At 36.5% G+C, this 24,068-nt stretch overlaps 1 protein-coding gene and 1 long non-coding RNA gene across 7 annotated transcripts in view; one reads left to right on the top strand and one right to left on the bottom strand.

Annotated features, from left to right (window-relative positions):
- The window catches only part of RAF1 (Raf-1 proto-oncogene, serine/threonine kinase), an 80,014-nt gene that overhangs the window by 8,426 nt on the left and 47,520 nt on the right, over positions 1–24,068 (top strand). The window contains exon 2 of one of the 2 annotated variants that reach the window (XM_069769791.1): positions 7,643–7,720. The exons of the other annotated variant lie outside the window; for it this stretch is intronic. The gene's annotated coding sequence lies outside the window, so the exon portion shown is untranslated. The remainder of the gene's footprint in view (positions 1–7,642; positions 7,721–24,068) is intronic. 2 annotated transcript variants of the gene reach the window in all.
- The window catches only part of LOC138681818 (uncharacterized), a 67,196-nt gene that overhangs the window by 40,258 nt on the left and 2,870 nt on the right, over positions 1–24,068 (bottom strand). For 4 of the 5 annotated variants that reach the window (XR_011322015.1, XR_011322017.1, XR_011322018.1 and 1 more), the window contains exons 2-3: positions 18,502–18,584; positions 199–1,052 (exon numbers count right to left, since the gene is read on the bottom strand). This is a non-coding gene — a long non-coding RNA (uncharacterized lncRNA). Of the gene's footprint in view, positions 1–198; positions 1,053–18,501; positions 18,585–20,705; positions 21,035–24,068 lie in introns of those variants that run through there. The other variant, XR_011322019.1, reaches the window with a different exon arrangement.

Genomic DNA, 24,068 nt, shown 5'->3' with positions numbered 1-24,068 from the left:
AATGAAAGAATGGGCATAATAAAAAAAAAAAGAAAGAAAGACAGCAACCTCTTTGCCTCCCCTCTATGCTCTTGCAGAAAGGAGAAGTCCATGAACTTGCTGCACTGGAGAACATAGATCTTCAACAGAAGAAACAGCTGAAGAAAAAATACTATAGTGGTCACAGTGGTTCCACTCCTTGAGAATCTGCATGTTTACCTTCTAAGTGAGAGGGCAGACTTTTGTCCACTGACGGACAAGTAGGCCGCCCAGCAACCACTGTCTTAATCTGGAGAAAAAAGACAGCTGGTGAGGCCAGTAAGTCTCTTATCTTCCATTCAGTATGCCAGCAGGAAGAAGAGGCTACAGGAACAGCTGAAGGAACAGAAGGCAGGACAAATTCAGTGTTTCTCAAAATGAGGAAAAAGGAAGAAAAGTTAGTATTTTAGTTCAAGCCCTTTTTTTTGCTGCTGTAGACCCATTATCACTGCATGCTAATTTGCATTTAATACTGCAGCCTCCTCCCCACTTTTATATATGCATTGACTTTTAACAGCTAGACATATTAATAGCAGAATCTTTTCACAGTGGAAGATACTTTATTGTTATGCATTTGCCTAAGTGCAAAGTGCCAAATGCAAAGTAACAAGAATAACCCTGATTTTGCAAAATGAGGAAGAAAAAGTGGGTCAAGCTTAAGTGTACTCATTGCTGATATGCTGAATTGCTAAGCACCTGAAGCTACTGGGTAGCAGCAGCAATTGCAATTGCTCGTTGAGGTTCTTCTTGCCTTATTAAATCAAGTCAATACTTGCTCAATGATCAGAATCTCTCTCAGCTTCAATCTTGTGTTGGAGCTCAGGGGAGGAGACTTGCATGCAGGCTTCACTATTCTTCTTATAAGAACTAATAAACAGTATAAAAATGGAAGCATGAGCGATCTGTCTTGCCTGGGGATATTATTGAAACCTGGTTACATGTAGATTCATTCTTATTTGGTGATGGCAACTCCCAGTCCAAAGTCACCTGTAGCAGATGAGGAATTCCTTGGGTGTATCAGATACTTCATTTACCTTTGGGCAGATACCAAGAAAAATTACAGGTTAGTTAGCTAGTTCAAAAGGGAAAAAAATGCATTGCAATTAGAGAGCCCATTATAAGCAGGAGACTAATACCTGCCAAGCTGCATTCTGGGATGTTGGGATCTGTTCCCAATGCCATCAGATGACATGCAGAAGAAGATGCAGTAAAGTACAAGGCTTTGATTTTGAAATTATATACATAAATATATATAAACATATATTATTTTTTTTTTATCTGAGGGAAGATTGTAATCACTATTTAATCAAAGATAATGTTTTCAAGGTGCAGAAGCAGCTCTGGTCTTCTTCAGATTATATACTGGAGCTAGCTATACATTTATAAATCTTGTTTTGTTATGAGCAAGGGTTTCAAATTGTGTATATGGTTTTACTTTGAACAGTATATCATATATTGCTCACTAAGTACAAAAATATATGGTTACTATCCTGAGACAGCTAAGCACTTAATGTATGATAAATTGGTACTATGGTAATTGTGAAAAGCATTACTAAGTTTCCACATGGACTGGAGACAGCTCTAATTCTTTGTTTCCACAAGGTGCATAAGAGACCCTTGTGACAGTTTTGTGTCCTTTTTGAAGGTATTTTGCATGTATTCAGCTCATACATTAAATAAATACTGTGTAGAAATACTTTACAAGTATGCAGATCTTGAAGCCTATGTGGCAATAGTGACTTGAGCAACCAGAACTCGGGAATTTACAGAGTCCCTGCAGTTAGTTTACAAACTAGTGGATGTGCAGCCTAACTGGCTATTTTATCTTCCTCTGCTCAGATTAACTCCTTCCCATCAAAGTTTCCACCTCTATACTGTGAATAGTAGGTGATGCTTTGGGAGTATACGGGCATGTAGAAGATGGGATTCTTGCAGCAATTTTATTCCTGAGAAAATACTACTAGATTCTATTACAGAACTCAATGATCCTATGCACTGAGATTAAAAAAAAATAAATACAGATTTGATAACCATTCCTTTGTCCTAATGTAATTGAAGGAACCTGTATCTGAAAGACTACTAAGAATAATCAAATTAATGATATGCTACACAAGAATAAATTCTTTAAGAGGAGTTCAAATCTGTCTAGAACCCAGAGCACTGTAGTTTTGTGTATGTGAGTGAATGCAAGGGAAATCACTTCCCTATCACTTTTCTATTCTATCAATAAAAATCTTTCTCTGAGCACATTCTAATACACAGATCTCTGAGATCACATTAGGATAGTTAAAAGTATCCTGCTCCTATGTTGTCTTTCACATTGCTGCTACTTTCTATTGTACAGAAGGAAATAGTAGCCAAGGGATGTAAGAGAGCAACTGAACCAGATGTGACTTGAACATCTATTGTAGAAAGTGGCTGCAATGTAAAGGAACCATTTCCTCTGGCTACAAAAGTGAGGGATGATAATAGCTACCTTTTTGCAGATAGGCAGCCCTCAATTTCAAAATCAAGTTTATAGTATCCTGTCTTGCTGATTAATGACATATCCATCCACCAGAATGAAGCTGTGAGAACTAGCTTAGTGTAGTGCCGTGAAAAACAAACCAAAACCTGCTTCAGTTCCATCTAACCCACCCACCTCAGTCTCCCCGCCAGCTTCCTGGATTTAATTGTTCTCTCCGATCTTGCAAGTGAGTGCCTCCCACAAAGTGTTTTCCAGCACCTTTCTGAATCTGGTTTCTTTCATGGGCTTTGCATTTGGATTCCTTCACATATTGCCAAAAGTTCATAGTCCTTTCCTCAAAGTCTCAAAACCCAAAATAAATGCTTTGCCTACCTTTTTCTGGTTCTTTCTTTGACCCAGTTCTCCTTACAGACACAAAGCTGAAAGAATGCCATGACAGCCTAATTTCCTTCAGCAGTATGCAAGCAATTAATATTGTTTAAAGAGCTAATGAATCTGTGAATTTCTAACTCATGTGAGCATATGCTACTTCCATTCAAAGTTTATTTGCTATCAAGGGCTTATGGAAAATTTGTTATTTCACCAAAGAATTACTCAAATTCCTGAGTGCGGGCTAATGAAGAATGGTTACATAAACCAGAGCCAAGTTTTACACATCTAGGTCTTAATCAGAAACTTGTGCAATATTGTTTATATAATTGTCCAGATTCAAATTTGGTTGTTATATCACTTTTCTTAAGTCTAAATAGATGCTATGGCACATAATAAGCACTCATATTCTGATCAGGATTATTGTAAATGAAAGAGATTACTGACTAAAGTGTCTGTTTATGGACAAAGATACTACAGATGAACCATGGAGTCAGCAGGCCCATCCTTCTTTGATACAGAATTTGGCAAAGTGAATGCTTTGTGCTTGAAGTACAAGTGTAGCCTTCACACTAATACTTCTTATCCAGTGTTTGCCTCTCTTCCTACTTTCCACACCCACTACATCTTTATATTATTATCAATTTATATGAAAAATGTCACTTATGCTATTGCACCCCGCCCCTTTAATTATGACAATCTGCCCCAAGTCCCACCTTTCTGTATCCTGTATCTCCAAATGTGAGTCGATGCATACTCAAAAGAGACATTTTGTCTTCAAGACAGGTTTTTTTATTCTCCTGGTTTCAATTACACACTAAATTAGGAGATTATAAAAAGATTATGATCTCATTGCTTAAGTGTCTCCAACTACCAGCAGATTAAAATTATTTTTCTTATTCAACAAGCAAAGTGCAGTATTTCACAGCTCTTTTCAACACGGTTGTGGAACTCTTAATGCAATATTGGTAGCTTTTACATCCACGTTGTGTTGCTTTTTAAAAAGGCCAGATGGCAAACAAAAACATACTGGCCATGTTAAAAAAGCTTTAGTGGTCCCTCCTCTATACTGTAGTAATAAGACATAGAATACTCAAGTCCATCTTCCACTAGGAGAGTGAAAAATTATTGGGAAACTGGGTATTTAGTGATGCTTGTCTTGTTTACAGTAACTTTTCTGCAAATGGTGACCAGAGACTATCCAAGAAAAATGTATTTCAGAAATCTTAGTGCCAGTAACTATGCCCAGAGATTGATATATCCAATAAATTCTGTTAGCAGTAACTTCTTGAACAGTTCCTATATCATAAACATTGAACCTCTTCAAATGTTGCACTTCGGTTTCCTACAGAGGGTGTATCAACATTCCCAGTGAAGGTTGTATTAGAGGACTGGTAGGCATATCTTTCTTTAATATTGTTACATGTCTAAAGGTCAATAAAACTGACTGGAGTCATCTTAAGCATAAATATTTATAGTAGCCCCCTGGGAACATGTATATATTAAAGTTGCTTTCTAGGTTGACATCTATAATAACTTATTTTAACTGTTATTTTTACTTGTTCTACCTACACTAAAACTGACATGGATATATTGTGATCACATCTTCTCTTGCAATGTACATATATTGTCAGTACTCAAATGAAAAAAGACTTATTATGTATCTGGTTTAAAGTAAGCACAAAGATAATTCAAAACATTCAGATTCCCTTCTGCTCATATAATTTAACTGCTTAGAGTCCCATAAATTATCACTCAATGGGCCTTAAGATTCTGCTTCAGTGGAGTTTGTTGGATAATATCAAAAGCAACTGAACAAGTTAAGAATGAAATACTGCTTCCAGTCTAACTGCAGCATTCAATACTGAATTGCCCACATAAATTGTAATTGCTTTCTAACAGGACGCAAAAGATGTTTAATCTCTTTCAGAAAAAATAGAAATTTATCGTTCACAGATCAAAATCTATTCATATGTAAATATTACTCATCTATAAATTGCAGCTGCTTTCAGAGGCAGTGTTAGATTACTCACTATACCCTGAAAATAACTGCAAACCAGTAGAGAATGCTTATGTATATTTCTTTCAAGTTAATTACTTAAGCAAAAATGCATCTGTTAGATGACACTGATGAAGCTCATGATTTTCAAATATTTCCTTGTCCTACACAGTGATTACTCAAAATGTATGTGTTCAGAAAGAGAACTCATCAAGAATCTTTCAACAAAATGCTTTTTTATTGGAAAATGAGATTCAAAGCCAAAAGTTTTGCATGGAAATTAATTTATCTTGGTGAAGCTTTTGTCAGGGAAGGTTTTGGTGTTCCAAGACAAAGTTTCTGGCTTGGATGAGACATCCTTTCATTCCAACTTATCAAATAATGTAGGCCAATTGCTTGTGACAAAATAAGTTCCAGGGTTTTACTCCTATTCCTGTGTATTTATAGAAGTAAACCAGTTCCATCAGGAGAGACAAAGTCCTATCGCAAACCAGCCACCAGAGCTGGGTTTGGGTATGCAACTCGGTTATGGCAGAACCTGAGGGCCTAGCATGTAGATAAGAGACTCTACCCCTAATGTTTGTTTTATTTTATTGACAAGCTTCAAAAATGGTCTTGGCTCTATCTTCTAAAACTTCTCAGGGTGCTTTTCCTAAAACACTTCCACCTCATGATTAAATACCTTCTAATCCAGAAAGAACTGTTTTGCAGATTCCAAATACAGCTGCAGTGTTATGGGACTCAAGCTAGGAAATATATGTGCAATCATTACAGCTTAAATAAACCTGGATTCCTTTCTTTGGATAAAAGTAGTAAAAGAAGTAAAACTAACTTTCTTTAGAGCAGAAGCATCCTACCTGAGCCTTTTGTATACAGCACCACAGTAATCCTCATTTTTCAAGGGTTTCCAACTAGCTCTGTCTCCCCTAGCACCATCCCCTTTCATACGAAGTAGAATCTGAAAGACCAGATTCCTCCCTCTCTAGTATGCTTTGTGATGGGAAAACAAATGGATCATGATTCATTTTCTCTTCTCCCCTCATGGTCTAGTCTTGGAGACATCATTAAAAGGGAGAGATTAAATCTTTTCTTTTCATGGAGGGGGGCAGGCAGCGCAAAGAATGCAGAAAACCCAAACCCAACATGTATATTGTTTCTGAACTCTTTTCCTTTATCTTAATGACTGAGTTCTGTATCTATGACTTCATGCCACTTTCTGTACTTTGATTACTTAATCTTCAGCTAGCACTTTTTATACTAGCTATGCGTAGGCTCTCAGTGTTGAATAGCTGGAGAGTATCTTCAACTATGAACTTGGTGCTGGTATTGCAGAATTAACGTCAAAAAGCACAGGCTGGATCCCAAAATACCTCGAGGAAGAAAACTTCCACAACAGCAACAACAAAACCAAGAAAAGCATATGGAGAGTGTGTGTGTATATCTATTTATTTAATTATCCCAAGCACTCTGAACTTGAGTCTGTAATGTTGCAGGTTCTCCTAAATGTATAGAATGCAATTTGCCTTTGGGGTGCAGGAACTTTTGAAACTGCCTCATAATAAAGGCTTCCAGTAATGCCTCACATTCTGTTCCACCATCCTATCTGCTTACATCAGTTAGTGATCCACCTGATGACAACATCCCTCATCAATACTTACGGTAGCCAGCTTTCACGTAATCATGGTTTTGATGTCCTTATTTACATGTTGCCCTGATTTACATTTCTGTTCCTTGTGGGTTGCAGTGTGCACCTGCTTTTATTACAGGCTTGAGATGGCTTCTAGACTGGAGTCCTCCAGTCAAACAGAGGAAACCCCAAGTGTTCTGCAGTCCACCTCCACACTGAGAGGGAAAGCAAAGCCCAACTGACCCACTGTTTGCAGGAATGGTAGGGAGAAGGGACGAGGGCTGGCCTGGACTTCTGGGCACCTTCTGCTTATGCTCTTTCTATGAGGGCTGTATTAATGATTCTGTTTCCCATTTAACCTCAGCTGAAAAAAATCATATTGGGTACTGAAGGAGAGAAAGAAAGGTCCATCAGCCTTGTGAAGTATGACCTAGATGCTCTAGCCCAGAAGATGGGAGTAGCAGATAGTCAAAGGAGATTTCCACAGACAGGGCTGAAAATGATGTGAGAGCTGGAGCTGCTGGATTTCCAAAAGACTGGCCGGATCACAGGACAGAATCATTCTGCTCTTGGTAGAATAATGAGAATTAACAATGCTGTACTGTCAAAGTTCAAAGGAATTGGTCAGGGACTACAGTCTGTTCCTCAAGCCAGACCAAGATTATATCATGGATGAGCCATACCACTAATGATATGTGGAAGAATTTCCCTTTGCAGGATAAAACACTGAGGAGTTGTTGTATGACTGGCTTCAGGAGATCAGAGCTTAATGCAAACAAAAACTTGTATGTAGCTCTTGATTTTAAACTTCCCACTGGAAGTCTTCATACATTTTCAAAAACAATTTGTAAGCAATACTACTTGCTATTCTCCAGAACGCCTGGAATGTTATATCTCAGCAGTGTTTCATTGTCCTCCCCATTACAGATTAGATGAGTCAAAGTAAGAGAAAAACTGCATGTCACAGGTCAGCTTGGAAACAAAGTGGTTATCACCTATATTCTTTAGGGAACTTGCTGATTTGTGATGGCATTTGCATTTGATACTTCTCAGACACAATTTTTGACCAAATAGCCTCTATAAAATAATGTCAGAGGGGCAATTAAGGATCTCCAACTACTGCAACATGAGCTGAGTGTTAATTTTCTTCCTTCTTTTACAGGCCACGAGGAAAACAGGGCTGCTAGCCAGAAAAGTGCAATGTTCATAATATTATAATGTCATCTCAGTATGCTGAGAAGTGAGTAACTCTTAATTTTTATTCTGTTTATGTTTTGGACAGCAAAAGCAGACTGTTTATGCTGCAAGCACACTAGTGAAACTCTTCCTAGGTAGACATACAAGATTTTACAGATGTCTGGAACAAATGTACAAATGCTATGAGTGCATGAATGCAAAAAAAATATTAAATTTAAATCAGAACCAGTTTTTCCTAGTGGAAAAGGATATGCATGTATATGCTTTTGGAGAGCATGCCCTTCTATGATGAGTTTCTCTACTGGTGACTGAGAGTCTTTTTCCCTCTTCATTCCCCATGCCCCATAGCAAAGAAGGGAGGCAGATGCTTCAGATGAAGGAGTATGTTATTTGCAGGTGGGACATTCTCTTACAGGTGTGAAGTTTACTGTGCATGGACACCTACATGGCCCAGGAACATCAGCGAGGCTTACTCCTGCCTGACTTGCATGGTTCACTTTGCCTCTCATCCACCATAAGTGGAATAACACTTATATAGCTGATTCATGGCTGAAGTGGAAACTTTATGTAGTAAATAGTTCTGTTATACAGTAAATAGTTCTATTTTCTATTTGAATATGCTCTTTAATCCTTCTTCCTGTTCAAAATTTTAAAGGGGCTTTTTGTTGTTTTCCAGTGTCTCACTCTTCATTAATACAGTTTGTTGGCTGGTTGTTGGTTTTTTTTGGTTTTTTTTTTTTTTTTTTTGCTTTCCAGTATTAGTAAGCATTAGAGATATTTTTCTTGTCGATATTGCAGTTATGTCCAATGCTAACAGGAAGTCTGGCTTATGAATGAGTATGTCCCTCACATAACCAATGTTGATGCCTCATATACAGTTGAAAGTGTTGAAAGAACAAGGGATGCCTGCCTGTTTCCATTTCAAGGATAGAAAAATGAGGCATCAGGAGGCTATGGACCCTTACCGAACAAAATATTTTCCAAACACATTCCAAAATAGTAGAACTGAGTCCTCATTACATTAATGCCTAGGAGCCTTGTGATGTTTAGCTTATCTTTGCTTCATCTTTCCTCACTGAGGTATGGAAGTGTAGAGAACAAAGAACAAGACTGAAAATTGGAGACTAAAACTGTCTCTAATGTCTCACAGAGACAACCTGAGATTGCCTATGCAGCATGACCTACCTTCCAGAGGCTTCGAACCTCTTGGTACTGCTTTGGGTGTAGCTGGAGCATATTCTGGTAAACATGCAGTGCGAGCAGCGTGCAGAAGGGCAGCAGGTATGGGTGCTCAGATGTGTTGTGCTTATAGCTGCTCTGGAGATGGCTCTTTCAGAGCCCTTTAGACATAGCCCAAGTACATGAACATGTGCATAACTCACAGCAGAGCTGACTATTTCATCTCAGTCTTTCTAGTTCAGTGTCGCCAAGTCCTGTGACTTCCTTGAATCATGCGACTCTGGTGAGCACTGGTATCGGTCTTGTGAGGATATGAGAAGTTCCAGCCCTACCGTGGATTTCAGCCCTCCACTAGACAGAACTCTTCTGAAATGCTGCTTTGCTTCTTTCTGTACCAGTGGCAACAGTAAGGCTAGGACATGAAGCAGAACTAACCCCCTGTTAGAGAGAAGAGTAAAATGTGGGGGTGTGAAAAAGCTCTTGGATTCGAGGTCAAGTAAACTTGAGAATGGTGGTAATGATATGATGTATGCTATCCCCTTATCTTTTGGGGATAGCTGAGGGAGCAGAAACAACCAACCATCCCCAAGGGACAAATCTAACCCTTAAACAGGATTTTAAAAATTTATTTTGGTGTAATATCACAGTTTTGATTCAATTCTTTTGGAGCTACAAGTGTGGCTAACAAGGGATATTCCCTGTTACTGCCTTGCTACTTCACACTTTTTCCCACCTGATGCACTTACACTAACAAAATAATTCTGGCATTCTTGAAAATCTCTCGTGTTTAACTTAATCTCGGAGCCAGTAAAGCATTTAACATCTGCTTAAGTATATTTTATTTACTTACTTAAGTGACTTGACTAAGTCTCTCATAGAGTCACAATTTGAGCCCTTCACTGCTTTAAATCCAATGCCTTTGTAATTGTTGCTCATTATAATCTAAAATTTGCTATAATATTGTAAATATTTTTATTGTGCATTTTATCTTAAAACCACATTATTTCCTTATTAACACCTAGCTCTATGAAAAGAACTAAATGGCACAAAGCATCACACTTGAACATTCAAGTACTCTAGAATAAAAGAAAACTGGCAACAACCAGGAACTATGACAGGCTCCAAAGCCAAATGAGCCTGTTGCTGAACTCATCAATGGTGTTATGATGTGGTAGAAAGAGAAGATAACACAGAATCTATTTATGGGCTAATTTAAATTCAAGATCAATTCTAAAAGATGGACGTGGCAAGTCATGTCCAGCTTATAGCAGGGTCACTTTTTAGCTTTTCTTTTTCTTAAAGGAGATTCTAAAACTTTTTTTTTTCTTTTCTGGCTACATTCCATGCTGGAAGGAGCAATGCTCCTCTCATGTGGTTTGAAATATCCAGCCACTTGGCCAATGATCTCATGCACCAAGGCATATGCAATGACGCTCTTTGCTTGCATTAGTGTATTAGCACATTGCATACAGCTATTAATTTTCTTTAACCATTCACAGCTCAGCAGTGTGGTGTGTGTTTTCCAATATATTTTAATGGAAATCTTGAAAGTTGTTTTATTTTCTTTCTGGCTTCCTTAGAAATATTTTAGGATTACATTTTTAATAAGGTCTCTTCAAAATACTTCAGACTTTGGAAAACCTTATCCTGGAGCATATTACTGTAGGAGTGGGAGTGCAGGCTGGCAAAACTGAAATGCAATCCACTGCCCTCTGCTGTATCTCAGATTTTCTGGGTACCTTTATTTACAAGAACATATGGTAGAAAAGCAACAGACCAAAAATCCTTCATATTCAAGAAGTCATGAACCTCCTTCATGAGGACAGAACCTCATAATGGGGTTGCTTAACACTCGCATATCTATTTCTGTCCTTGAACAGAAGTAATTAAGTGGCTATATCATGATGCATTTAATGCAGAGTAACTTTTCCAGAAATGAAGGTCTTATCCATTACTTCTGTGCAGTGCTTTGCACTGTTATGCCAAAGTTAGTATCAAACTTTTCTACCACGGGGTACTGATGTAAGCATCAAATGCATACAGATGAATGCTGCCCTTGACCTGATTCAGTGCACTAGAGCTAACCTTTTTGTTGGCTTGTGTTTTTCCTAGAGTTGAATATAAATTTTTCAGTTTAAAAAAAGCAAGGATTTATTCCATGTTCACATTACATCATTCCATGTGACTCCTTCTGGGGCTATTTTTGTAGACTGTGGTCATATCACTTAGTTCCTAGAATCAGGATGATAAATTTTAACACAGAATATTTATTTAGTTAGCAAACTTCTGTATTCTCTGACTGCAGAGTTCCTCATTTTACTTCTCTCTTGAGCCTGGCTTTTCTGTAAACTGTCTGTTTACTATGTTGGGTGGAGTCTGCTACAGTTTCCAGAATACCTGCATGGGAAAACGTTATTTCTCTTTCTTCTCCCTCCCTGCCTCTTTTGTTGTTTTTTTTGGGGGGGTGTTTGGGAGGCAGTGTTGTTTGTTTGTTTGTTTGTTTGTTTTTACTTTTGGTGAGCAACCTGGGATAACAATCCTGTGTGCTTTAAACTTGCTTTTTTTAAACATGTTGCATACTTTAATGCTGCTTTGTATTGCCAAGAAAAGTGTTATGTATAAACAAAAACCCTGAGACCACCATCTTAGTATATACTCTACGCATCTTTATTCCACCAGTTAACACCCCAGATGTTTCTTTAGGATATACCTGTCAAGGATTTTTCAGGTTATTTGCAAAATTTTTGTAAATACAGAACAACTTTTTAACCCCTCAAATTAAACCAGATGGTATTTCTGCTTCACTATAAAAACTTTTCTAAGTATTTTTATGTCATATTGCTATTTTTTTCCTCCAGTTTCTGGGTGTTGGAGAAACAACTGTGTGTTTATTCTGCTTAATTAAACAAAGGTCAAGCAAGGCAAAACATGCACTCTCCAGAATTTTGTGAGGATTTTGTGAAGTAACAAAGGCATCACTAAATCTAAGCCATAAGTTTTGTAATATTGGCTGCATTTTGTAAAAGTAGAAACTAATTTCAAAACAACTGTATATACACCTTTTTGTTGGGGATTTGCTGTGTAATTCTATCATACTTCATATACTTACTACATACAGTAAAACATCAAGATCCGTATTTTAATATTTCAGAAATACATGTAAGTTGAAATTTGTTAATTCAGTTCACAGTTGTCTCTAAATGTGGTAGTCAAATTGTGAGAAGTCCCATTACACAAAAGGAAGGCACCCGCTTTGTAAATTAGTTCTAAAACTCTCCAGTTGTACCCTGTCAATAGGGTACATGTTCTGCTTTAACTGTGGCCTGTACTGAGATAATACAAAACCGAAATCTCGATGTGTAAGAATGTCTCAATATTGTTCAACTCTAGCATATCTCATGTAGCTCTAAGTGTTTGGCAGTATACTGAAACTGCAGCATAACTGTTGCCAAGAAGTGAAGATTGTTGTTGTTATACAATAAAAATCATTGGGGGAAGTTGGATATTGAAACAACAGGTTGCCAGCCTTTGCTCCTCACTTTTGTTCCCCATCTCCCTCATTAACTTACCATGTGCCCTTAGGCAAATCAATCTCTGTTTTCATTTTGAAGTAACAGCTAAAAGGATAAAATGCTTACAGATGGTTTAGAGTTTAAAGATGCTATTCTAGGGACTCAACATAATCCACTGACTAATTAAAAAAAAAAAAAAAAGCTGAAAGGATCTTTCCCTCCAAACCTAAGAAGGAGAAACTGCAGAACAAAGAGCACTATTAGCTGCAACAAGTCATTTGTCAGAAAGTGAAAGTTGTTTCTAAATGAGAACTTAAAAGCTCTTGGCTCTGGTATTTTAAATGTAAAATCATAGTAAGGTGGACACAAAACCCAAAAGGCAACTTACAGAAAGCATAAAACTATGAAAGACTTTCAAATGCACAGAAATAGAAAATCGGCCTCCAATTCAGGAAAACTTTCCATTGATTGCTATAACATGGGAGGTCATAGTAGGAGGAAAGCACTTTTTTTTTGTTTGTTTACAGCACTCTTCCTAATCATCTATCATTGCATTCATTGTGGTTTGTGAAGTGCTGTGAGAACCTAGGATAGGAAATGCCTACAAATATACAGCAGAGTACCTACTTTCTCAATTTACCTAAATCTTATTCTTTTTAGTCCCTAGGAGATGACTATATAGGCTTGTGAGAGGTACTTGTCTTATAAAAATAACTTCTTTTTTCTGTGTCATCCTTTCATTTTCCTAGCTGAAGAGTCCTAATCTAGTTAGTTGCTTACCATGCAGAAGCTGGTTTATACCTCCAAAAGTCCCTGCTGCCCTTTTCTGTTCCTCTTAATTTTATTAAACATATATTCTGTCACAGGAAGAGATCTGCATGCTGTATTCAAAATGTGGGTACATCCTTAATTTATACAATGCAGTAAGTACTCTCTTCTGTTTTGTTCTCAGGTCTCATCCCAAATTCCTAACATTGTTTCTTGTCTTAACCATCGCTGAGCACTGAGCTGGCATTTTTAGGGACCTATTCACAGTAAATCCCACATCTCTCTATCTGGTTGACAAGAGCTAAACCAGAACCCCTTACTGTTTACATGTGATGTAGGCTGTCTTCTCCCAGACTGCTGCTTTGCATTCACTTGCATAAGATTTAATCTACTATTTCATAATCTAATATTGTGCTTTTTCAATGTATGGTTTTTTTAGTCTCAAGTATAATGAAAAATTATGTTTATCAGCAAACTTTCTTGCCTTCCTACTTACTCCTATTGTTCTTTTTTTTATAACCTTTTGAAGAATTCACATGGGCTTTTTTCAAACCAGACAATACCTATAGCATAAGACGTAAATTAATCAACATATGTGGAATTTATGAACAATAGACAAAACCCGCTAATTTAGCAACTTCAGCTCTGATTGTATATAATAATATTGCTGCTTATGTCAGTGTGATAAACAGATGAGTAAGAAGGTACAGCCTTTGAGATAATACTTTGCATATGCAAAAAGATACTCCTTCTGGGATCACTGGGTTTCCAACTGCTCAGGCTGCAGTTTCACAAACCAAGTAACTGGATCTGTAGGCTGTTGCCAAGTGGGGAGATTCCAGTCTCTGCACACCTCATCCACTAGTTGGGCCTTCCTGCTCCTTCCCTTGCATTGATCGAGAAGGGCTGGGATTGTGAGATTAGTCATGAAAACATAAAAATCTGACTCACCAAGCAGTGTCATGACTGCTAGATCCAGCATGAGAGAAGGGGCAGAAATGTGCAACTTGGGCTGAAAGGGGAAAAAGGGACTGTCCCTTTGGCAGCAGTATATAATTAGACTGTTACAAGTATAGTGAAATTGCCCCTAAAGCATAGCAGTGCTCCTACTTTTTCTTTACAGAGGAGAAACCTGAGGTACAGAGAACTTAACCAAATCCACAGTCTTTCTCCATGTGACAGTCAGGAATGTAGCCCAAATGCTCTGACGCAGTGTGAAGCTTTAACCCTAGACAAAAACCAGGAACTGCTTGTCCACATTACCAGACCTGTGACTTGCTTTGAGCACATCATCTGTGCTTATTATGCAGGTTACTACTCATACTGCTTTGCTTATGCTGGAAGTAAAAGCTTGTGTCAGGAAATTAAGCCAAAAAATGAAAAGTTCTCTGATGAAATATAAAGACTGACTTAGTTAAATCTGTCTGATAGTGTCTAATTCTAGTAAGAATAACTTGCAAAAACTTTTTTAGCCTAATTCTATAACTTCTATGAATCAAAAAGCACCCTGCAACCACTTAATTATAAATAGATAAACGCAGTTGGCATTCTCAGTGGGAAAGCATACTGGGTGGCATACATCTAATGCAGTGCAGGTGGTGCAACAACTTTGGAAGTGATGGCAGTAGTGAGGGTGGGGGAAGAGAGAAATGTATGAAGGCAGATAGTGATTAAGGCTGCCTGATAACAGTAGCCTTTTTACTGTTTGTTTACTGTTGTAATATCAATGGGCAATCAGAATAACAAGTTCAGGTTAAGCTTAAAAATAAGGCAGTTTAGACTGTTTGTAGATAGATGCTAATGTAACTGAAAGCAACTGTATAGCATATCAACAGCTGCTTCAGTATGACATACTGACATTAATAATGACATTCATTTATTCTAAAATGCTAACGGAGACCAAGGGTGTTATGCCTTGTAGTAAATAGCTGTGGTAAGAATAGCATTTATATGGCTTATTGCTTTGAAAGTTCTCTACTGCATTAAGTTATCATGAAAGAATAATTCTATATTCTCTCCTTCTATGATAAAGGTTTTCTTGAAACTGCTATTCTTTCTCTTCCTTGAAAGAGGAATGCAGTATTCAATGTGAAAACTACCTATCTTCATAAGAAAATAATTGTTATTTTTAATAACCTAATACAGTACTAGCTAGTTCCAAGTAGCGCTTTCTTACCACAAATTTGAACTGCAAAGTAAAGGTAATTAGAACATAGTGGCTTTTTGCCAAATTCCAAGGTAGGCTCCCTTGGCAAGCATCCTCTCAAATGTTTCATATAAGTTGTTCTACAGCAGCTCCACTTTCCTCTAGGAAAAGCTATTTTATAGACAGGGAGTCTTAGCGATCCTTACTTCTTGACTATTTTATTATTTATTGTTCCATATCACTATGCAGCAGTAGCATATTTTGTTGTAAATTCTTTCCATTACTCACAAAGCCACAAAAACATCTTGAAGCTTTCCTCAGAGAATTCTTAACTTCCTACAAAAACAAGCAACAAAAAGCTACCAGGAAAAGTAACCAGAAGATTTTTAATCACTTGAGTCTATTTCCTATCCCAAAGAGAAACTAGGATTTTCCACATGATGAAGTTAAATACTCAAGTGAATTACGTGGCCTGTATTAAACTAAATAAATCTATGATTTATTATTTTATATGAACTATATTATGTCAAATATGAGAACGGACCCTATTTCTTACCCATACGCAAAGACGTCCTGGGATTGCTACAGAAATGGAAATTCTTCTTGAATAGGCCTGTTCTATCTTTTGGTCACTTAGATGTGAGATTTCATTGTGTTTTTCAAATGTATGAACTAGCTGCCATCACCCCTTTTGATAAATGGAAGCTTCTTAAATGCCATGTTTTAAATAAAGAATACTGGCTAACAAATGTGTACAATAACTCAAAGTCTTTAACTTGGAGTTTACTGTGGTAACACTTACTACCCTCCTCAAGATACCAGAGGAACTGGGATATTTTGTAATACCAGATTTCACCACTTTGAATATTACAAGGACAAATTGTTACACTTATGGTAGTGCATGATGCTAAAGCTTTGCATTGATAATGTTTAAATACTCTAGACTGCTCTAAGGTGTGTTCAGATGAAAACATAATTGCACTAAGGCTTGGCACATATTGTTACATATTTGTGCATTTAAAAGTAATGGCCCACCTTGGAGACAAGCCGGAAGCAAAGCGGAATGCCAGGTGCATCTGGAAGAGATGATTTTTCTTTCTTATAGTCAATTTACTAATAGGGATTTTACTAAATTTAGTAAATCCTGTCCTCTGATACTGACAGGTAATTATTATTTTTTTAATCCTTATGTGTTCTAAGGTTGTGTTTGGTTTGGTTTGTTTTTGTTTTTTTTGTTGTGCGATTTGGGGTTTTTTTTATCCCCATCTCAAAAGTCTATGCTAAATCTTGCCTTCCTGCATCTCTCTGAGCTATATGAAGATGGGTAGGAAAGCACAATTGTAGAAGTTAAAGGGTGAAGTGTAGTGATTATACATAAAGTTATAGAAGTAAACAATCTCAGTAATATGCTTTACTATGATAGCACTAAAAATCTGAGGGTAGACCTTTGGTTTCAAAGGAAATATCCTGAACTCTCCTAGATATAAACAAAGCAGATGTGAAATATTAATTTATAATATATTTAATTTATAATAATATATATAAGGTATCCCATATTTCAAATATTCTGGAAAGCAATATTTGTTTTGAACAAAACTGTGTCTATAATCAGCAATACATATTTAAGAATAAGCGTAGTTGACTGTATGTTATCAAATGCTAAATGAAGCTGGGGGGGGGCGGAGAAGCAAATCATTTTGCTTGCATTCTTGTCAGCTAAGAGCATGACCCTACTTGAAAACTTGATATATCAAAATCCATTACTTGGGAAAATAACTTTATTGCTTTGTACTGAATGTTGCACCCAAATATTTAGTTAAAATAGCTAATTTTGAAGTCTGTGATCCTGAAAGCTACAAAAAGTCAGATAATTTACCCAGAGAGTGCTGGGTCAAAGGATCTGAAGACTGCATGCACCAACATAAGATATCCTTGGTCATACTGTTTCTTATTCACCACATGGCCCTCACAAGAGGAGGAAAAAATCCACCTTAGTTTATTTTCAAAAGACAGTCTTAAAAGAGGTGTATCTGTCAAGTATGTCCTGGGGAGATGTCTCAGCAATTGATCCTCCTCAGATAGCAATAATGTTTTTGAGTTTCACCCTACTTGCCCCAGGAAAGATTTAACTTTACTTCAATTACAGAACCATCATAAAGCACCACTGACCCTATTACACTACAAGTAATACTCTGTAATAGCATGGCTTATATAAAAGAATTAAAATGGTGGTATGTTGAAGTTGTCAAACCCAAGTAGGAATTATAAGGAAATATACTGGCAACAAGAACTTGTTATTCCTTTCCCTCCATTCAACTTTATATGTGTTAGGGAAAAAAAATACCCTTTTTCTCATTTCCAGTCTGAAAGTTAGTGTGTGAACATAGAATCAGGTTACTCTAACTCACAAAGATGCCAGCAATGCTTACTTTATGAAAAACAGGGATTTAGTCCCCCCAAAAGATTTTGCTTTTTTTTTTTTTTATTCAGCCTTACTATCAAATAAAACTGATGTCTCAGCAATAATGTTTTAGCAGTTACTTAAATTCTTATGTCACTGTTCCGTTTAGGTGAAATGCAGAAGAAAGGCTTACATAATTTGTTGCTGATAGAAAGCTTCTGTCTCCAACAGAAATAAATGTGAAGTTAAGGAACATCTGAATAAATCAATCTAAACACATCTGGGTATTAGATATACATCTTAAAAGTATTAAAAATACTCAGGTACAACCAGACATGTTGATACTCATTTCTCTGCAATTGCTGAAAGATTTAACAAATCTACTAACGCAGCACACTAGAGTTTTGCAGTGAGGCATAGCAATAGACTTGTATGTTTGCATTCCTTTGACCTGATGTCTTTGCTAATTACTGTTCAAGTAATTTAGTTGTTTTGCTCATAGCATTGTTTTGGGTTTTTATTATCTTGCAAAAAGAAATTAAAAAAAAGCTCTTACGAAAATAAGACCAAAATGAACATCATCTTGTATTAGAAGCTTTAAACATAATTAAATTGACTTTTCCACTGGAGGAAAAGCATATCCTGATGCATATAATCAATCCGATTACCACTGTCCATTTCTAATAGAAATGAATTTGTAACAACAGCAAAAAAGCCTTAACAAATGACATGAAACATCTGACAAAAACATTCCCTACCTTTATAATCAGAGACTAAATTAGCTATATACATATGCATTTTTTTTAAAAATACCATACCTCCACTGGTGTATCATCTTACAGAGCTTCACATGGTGAAATCTGCTGATGCGTTCTGCTGCTGACAAGAATAATGCTGATACCTGTAACAGAGATGTGGTCTATTAGCATATACTGAAATTTTCACCAAAGGACCGTAGTTTAGCACTGAAATACTACGTACCAGCATGCTTTAGAAAGATTATGTTATGAACTTATACTTGTACAGCTACCAAGCTTAATCAGCTTAATAATAAAAATCTTTCACTGTTGTCACATTAGTATACTGTTTCTGAAGTTATGTGCTTACAACATAATTTTAAATTTTCATACCCTTCTAAGCACAATTTGTTATATATGACATCGAGGTACAAAGTATCAAAAGCCAGCTAAAACATGGGTATATTGCCAAAGGTAATATGTGCCTTTGATCACCTATCTTTGTTTATCTGAATGTTTGAGGTGAACTTGAAAGACAATGGATAAATAGGCTTGTGCTGAAAGCCAAATACCTTTTTTTTCTTCTTAATTTGCATAGCTTTTTACAACAGAATCCAGTAAATGAGATTCCGTTTCTCTTAGTACCTGAATGTATGCACATGGCTAAAATGGACTTTTGTCTTCTTGCTAGATACATTGAACCTTTGAATGGTGCCAGGTATTTATAACCTTATACCTATATTCTAATTAGTCTGGCTTTATCCAGAGTGCTGGAGAGCAGCTTGGATAGATACACTGGCTAGACTGCTTTTGATTCCCTTGTCTCCTAGAATCTACCTTTGATAAAAGCTGAGTGTGCTGTCAAAAAGAGCATATGTTGAGTGTTTCTGTATGCAGTACAAACATACAACAAGAATAGGTTCCTCATCAAAACTATAAAAGAAGTAGTTTGGCTTTTTAATGAAGAATCACAACAAATAGGATTTATGAAAAGATAAAGGGAAGCTTATAATTTTTTTCTTGGCTATCATCCCTCCATAAGTTTTGAACATATATATACACACACACACTCAGACACATATGTGCCCGTACACACATCTTCCTATTTTGCCCTATCGCTACTGATTCAATACCTGTGATTCTTCATAGAAAACTGAAATTCTGCTGTCATCCTAATGTACGTTATTACAACGAATAACTTGTAGAGAAACTAAGTATTGAATGCAGTTCAGTTACCACATACTAGAAATTGTCCATGCACAGAAAAAATAACGCATAGCTTGAGGTCATGCCAAATCAGATGATCAGTCTCTTTATGTATCTCTGTATCAGGTGAAATAAAAAAACCTTCTGCAGCTGAACAATTATATATTCAGGCCAGGTTCTAAAAATGTTTGTCAGGAAAGAGCTACTTATGCTTTGTTATTTTTAAACTGTAGTACCTAGCTCTAAATAGATTTTATTGTGGTTAGACTTTTTCAGAAAGTCAAAATAAACCCAATAAACCAGTCTGGTTAGGTTTCAAAAATAGAATACGTGTATAAATCAAAGTGCTGTATTTATTGTCTATGAAGTAGGAATGACTGTTCAAATAGCCACAAATTAAAGCCTAGGGTTTCCCCCCCTTCCCCATTGGAGCTCCAATAATGCTTATTCAGACTGAGTATTTATTCACTGTGCAGGTGGCACCCATCAGTTCAGCATCTCCACCTTAAATTTATAGAACATTATTCTAAAATCATTTTCATGCTTTGATATTCTCAGTATACGGTGGTATACCAATTGACTTAGTACGTTTGTCTTCTGCTTCCTTTGAAGCTTCCCAAGTTCTGTCTGTGATGAAAATGTTACCCAGATTCTCAATCCTTCTATTGGGAATCTAACTGCTATCCCTCCAATACATTTCCAACTACAGAGAAAAAAACACAGCTATGGTTACCTAATAAAATATAACAACACCTGTCAGACACAATTTAACAGTGATCACTTTGAAACCACATGGCTTTAGTGATATTTTTATTTTTTTTCTTCCGTCAGCTTATACTGCATTTGCAAACAAATGGGTAGCCAAGGTCTATAACAGCAAATGAGTCAATGGACATGGGCTGAGTCATGCAGCAGGGACAATTGTCTGTAAGCAGGACCTGCGCTTTACATCTCAGGTTTCCAAGTTATGACCAGTTTTCTTATGTGTCACAACTTCTTTTCACACTAGAAGAAAATTAAATCTTGGTAATAAGTACTGCAAATGAGTCGCTAAAGTTCAGGAAAGCAACTTAACTCACCCTGTCTGGAGAAGAGTCTGAGAGAACTGGATGGGGTAGTGCAGTGCCTCCGAATTTTCCTAGAAGCAAATTGCATTGCACTGAAATTGGAGAACCAGAAATTCTCTGCTGCACTCCACATAACAAGCCCAGAGACACTGGATATCTATAATACCATAAATTACAGTAGGAGCATATGGAGGACTGAAAACTGGTAGAGAGTTTGTTGAGAACTTTAAGAGTGTTTTGTGTAAGATTATCAGTGAAGAAAGGCTAATACAACTTTTTTTCGGTAAGGGATTATTATTTACTGTTTATAGAGCTGCTCTCAGAATAATTTATATATTACTGCAAGGCTTAACAAAAATCTGTTTCAATTTTACTCTGAACTGTTCCCACACAAACTTGTATTGAAAATCTATTGCAATTGATGTTTACATCAAATATTTTTATTGTTAAGTTTATATAAGGACAACCCAAGAACCATGTAAGTACGAATACCTAATAAATGGATTTTAGTATTAGAGATGGAATTGATTCTGGAAGAATATACAAATCTGCAGAGGATAATAGTCCTTGACATTACAAGGAATTGTATGTTTTTTAGATAAACATGTCTCTTAAATCAAAGTGTTAAAGCAGTAAAAAAGAAGAAAGAAAGGAAAAAATGAAGATACTAACTTAAATTTATATACAGAATGAAGTGGTCGACACATAAGGCAGAACTTGTTTGCAGTATTGTGGAGGCAACTATGGCACAACATATTTACCTCAGGCAGTGTGTCTCACAAGGTGTGTGCGTCTGTAAAACTTAACAAAAGAAACTTTGCATGACAGCTCTTGGTAACTGTCTTAAAGCACTTAAATTGGCTTGACCCTGGAAGTAAATAAACTAAAGTGAATTTAAAAATATATGCTGTTCTTACTTCACACTTCAGTATCTATGAGGTTTGTATCAGACAGTCCATTCTGTATCATGAAGTACATGACTTGACTTTACACCGAGATGAAGATTTACTGAAGGAGATCCTTGGGGGTTAGAACCTGCAGATACACAAGCCTACACAACCCTGTCTCATAGCCTGACTGACTTCCCCTGAGTTTTCTGAGTGTAGTAATTACTTAAATGGATCTGCTTCCAGAATCCAGCCTTTCCAGGGAAGCAATGGAAGTCACCACATGCTTAATCTATGACTGATGATAAAGACCAAAGCTTTTGGAAGGAGGTGTCTTTTGTGTTGCACCTATGGGAAGTCAGTGTTATTTTCATACGGAAGAGAAAGACCCCCAAGATTTAGCTTCACTATTTGGCTGAAGAGATGCTGAACAGAGTGGAGAAAGGCATGCAGCGTAGCCAGCCCAGTAGCAACCACATTTAGTTGTATATGGATAACATAAAAAGTTAAGAGTTTGTCCAGGATAAAATAAAAAAAATAATTAATGTGAACAGACTGTGCTACCATTTCCATTCCAGCAAAACAAGTTCACTGCTTTGTTAACAGCTTCATATATAAGATGTCCTGTTGTTCTGAAGTAATGTATGCAATTTAAATTCTACAATGCATGAAAAAAAACAAACTATAAATTACATTCCCACCCCTCTTCTTTGATCAAGTCAGTGACATGGGGAAATAATAAAGTCTATCAGCTGAACTATAAAATAAAAATAGTTTATGCATCATCATACAAATAACATATTCCTTATCTGGAGTACTTAGCTTTTAGGTTGCTATTGCTTGACTTGTTCAAGGCCACCTTCTTCATGGCCTCTGTACATTGGACTTCTTTTGTTTCTAACTTGACTTAAATTTTTCCTAAGCAGTGTTCTCTTACTCAAAAAAAAAAAATAAATTTATGGGGTAATAAGAGAATAATTTATAGCATATATCAAAATAACATGCAGAAGTACAATGCTCTGAATGTGGCTCAGATTGAATAACCCTGGATAAAATGGCAAAGTTTGTCTACAGCAGTCCTTGGCTTGAGAAGTAAGGGAGTAAGATGTGATACCCAAAATTCCATAATAAAATGTGTATATACATTTCTTCTTTTTCCCAGCCATCATTACACTGCTAATTCTTGCTACTCATTCTTCTGAGGCTTACAGGTATTTTATGTACTAAAGATACAGTTGAGGTTATATGATACCACTTAAAACATTTTATATTTTTTGAGACTCCCCAAGTAATCGCACTTAAGTAGACTGGGAATACATGAATATTGCACATAGCAAACTGAACCAAAACAAATAAGTAATAGGTTTAACTTTTACACACTTCTTTTCAGCAGTCAAGAGTAAAACTCTTCTCAAAGACGGCCACTTAGAATCATCTATCCCATTTTTAACTATGAGGAAACTGAAGTCTGTGAAGCTGAGATGGCTTTGCCTGTGCGACACACTCACTGGATAAAAGGGAGTTCCCAATTCTCCAAACACTAGACAGATTTGCCTAATATCTCAAGATAACAATTATTGTCACTAACTCAGCCTGCTCTAAACTCTAGTGGCACTGGTTCTCATTCTCTTTCTAATCACTCCTCAGGCTGCTTTTTATAGAGGTAGAAAACACTTCAGATGGTGAAAATGTAAGATTTGATTATATGGCTGGACAAATGAATGTCTAATACCTGGACATTCACATGTTAAACATATTGTAAACCCAACCACTAAACACAAACATAAAATAGAACAACATCAGGAAGAATGCTAATAATTTTCAGTTTATTTTGGAAAGTTTGTTCAATTTTTGTTTCCCTTTTACTTTAGCGCTGTAATGTTTGAGTTTCTTTGCTTGGTTTCCTTGTTTGCTTTTCTTTTTCTTGTAATTATTGTATTTCTTTGCATGTGCCACATTGTTTAACTATCTGAAATTTGGCTTGCTTTCCTCCATGTGTTCATTTGTTCCATGACTACAATCCTTGATCCTTCTACTCTTTCAAAAGAATTTTAAAACTTTATGAAAGGTCTTCTGTCAAAACCACCTCTTCTTGAGGTGGTTATCCCTATTTTCTTTCCCTTTCTCTTTTTAAGCTTCTCATGGCATGTTCTTACTTATATTTTATATTAAATGTTTCAAGCTCCTTTTGCATATTTTGCAAAAATCTGTACTACTGTCTACCATATTACATGGATATGCTTAGTTTTAAGCCATGTGAATATTTATTGTACACACTGCTCTGAGTTTATTTGTTTCTCCTGGGCCAACTCTTGCAGTCAGATAAAGAGATATGACTCCTGTTAAAGTCATGTAAACTGTGTATGTGCATCAGAAGACTCCTTCAGTTTAAATGTGACATTTAAGAGGAAAGCTACTCTTTAAGAATTTGGAAAGAATGAGTCACATTTAAAAATTTTGTCTTTGCTAGACACCATCTTGGTCTGGA

The sequence above is a fragment of the Haliaeetus albicilla genome, chromosome 24, assembly GCF_947461875.1.
Source record: "Haliaeetus albicilla chromosome 24, bHalAlb1.1, whole genome shotgun sequence".
Classification (NCBI taxonomy): Eukaryota; Metazoa; Chordata; class Aves; order Accipitriformes; family Accipitridae; genus Haliaeetus; species Haliaeetus albicilla.
Note: the sequence above shows the minus strand (reverse complement) of the source record. Positions and strands in the feature narration are given on the sequence as shown.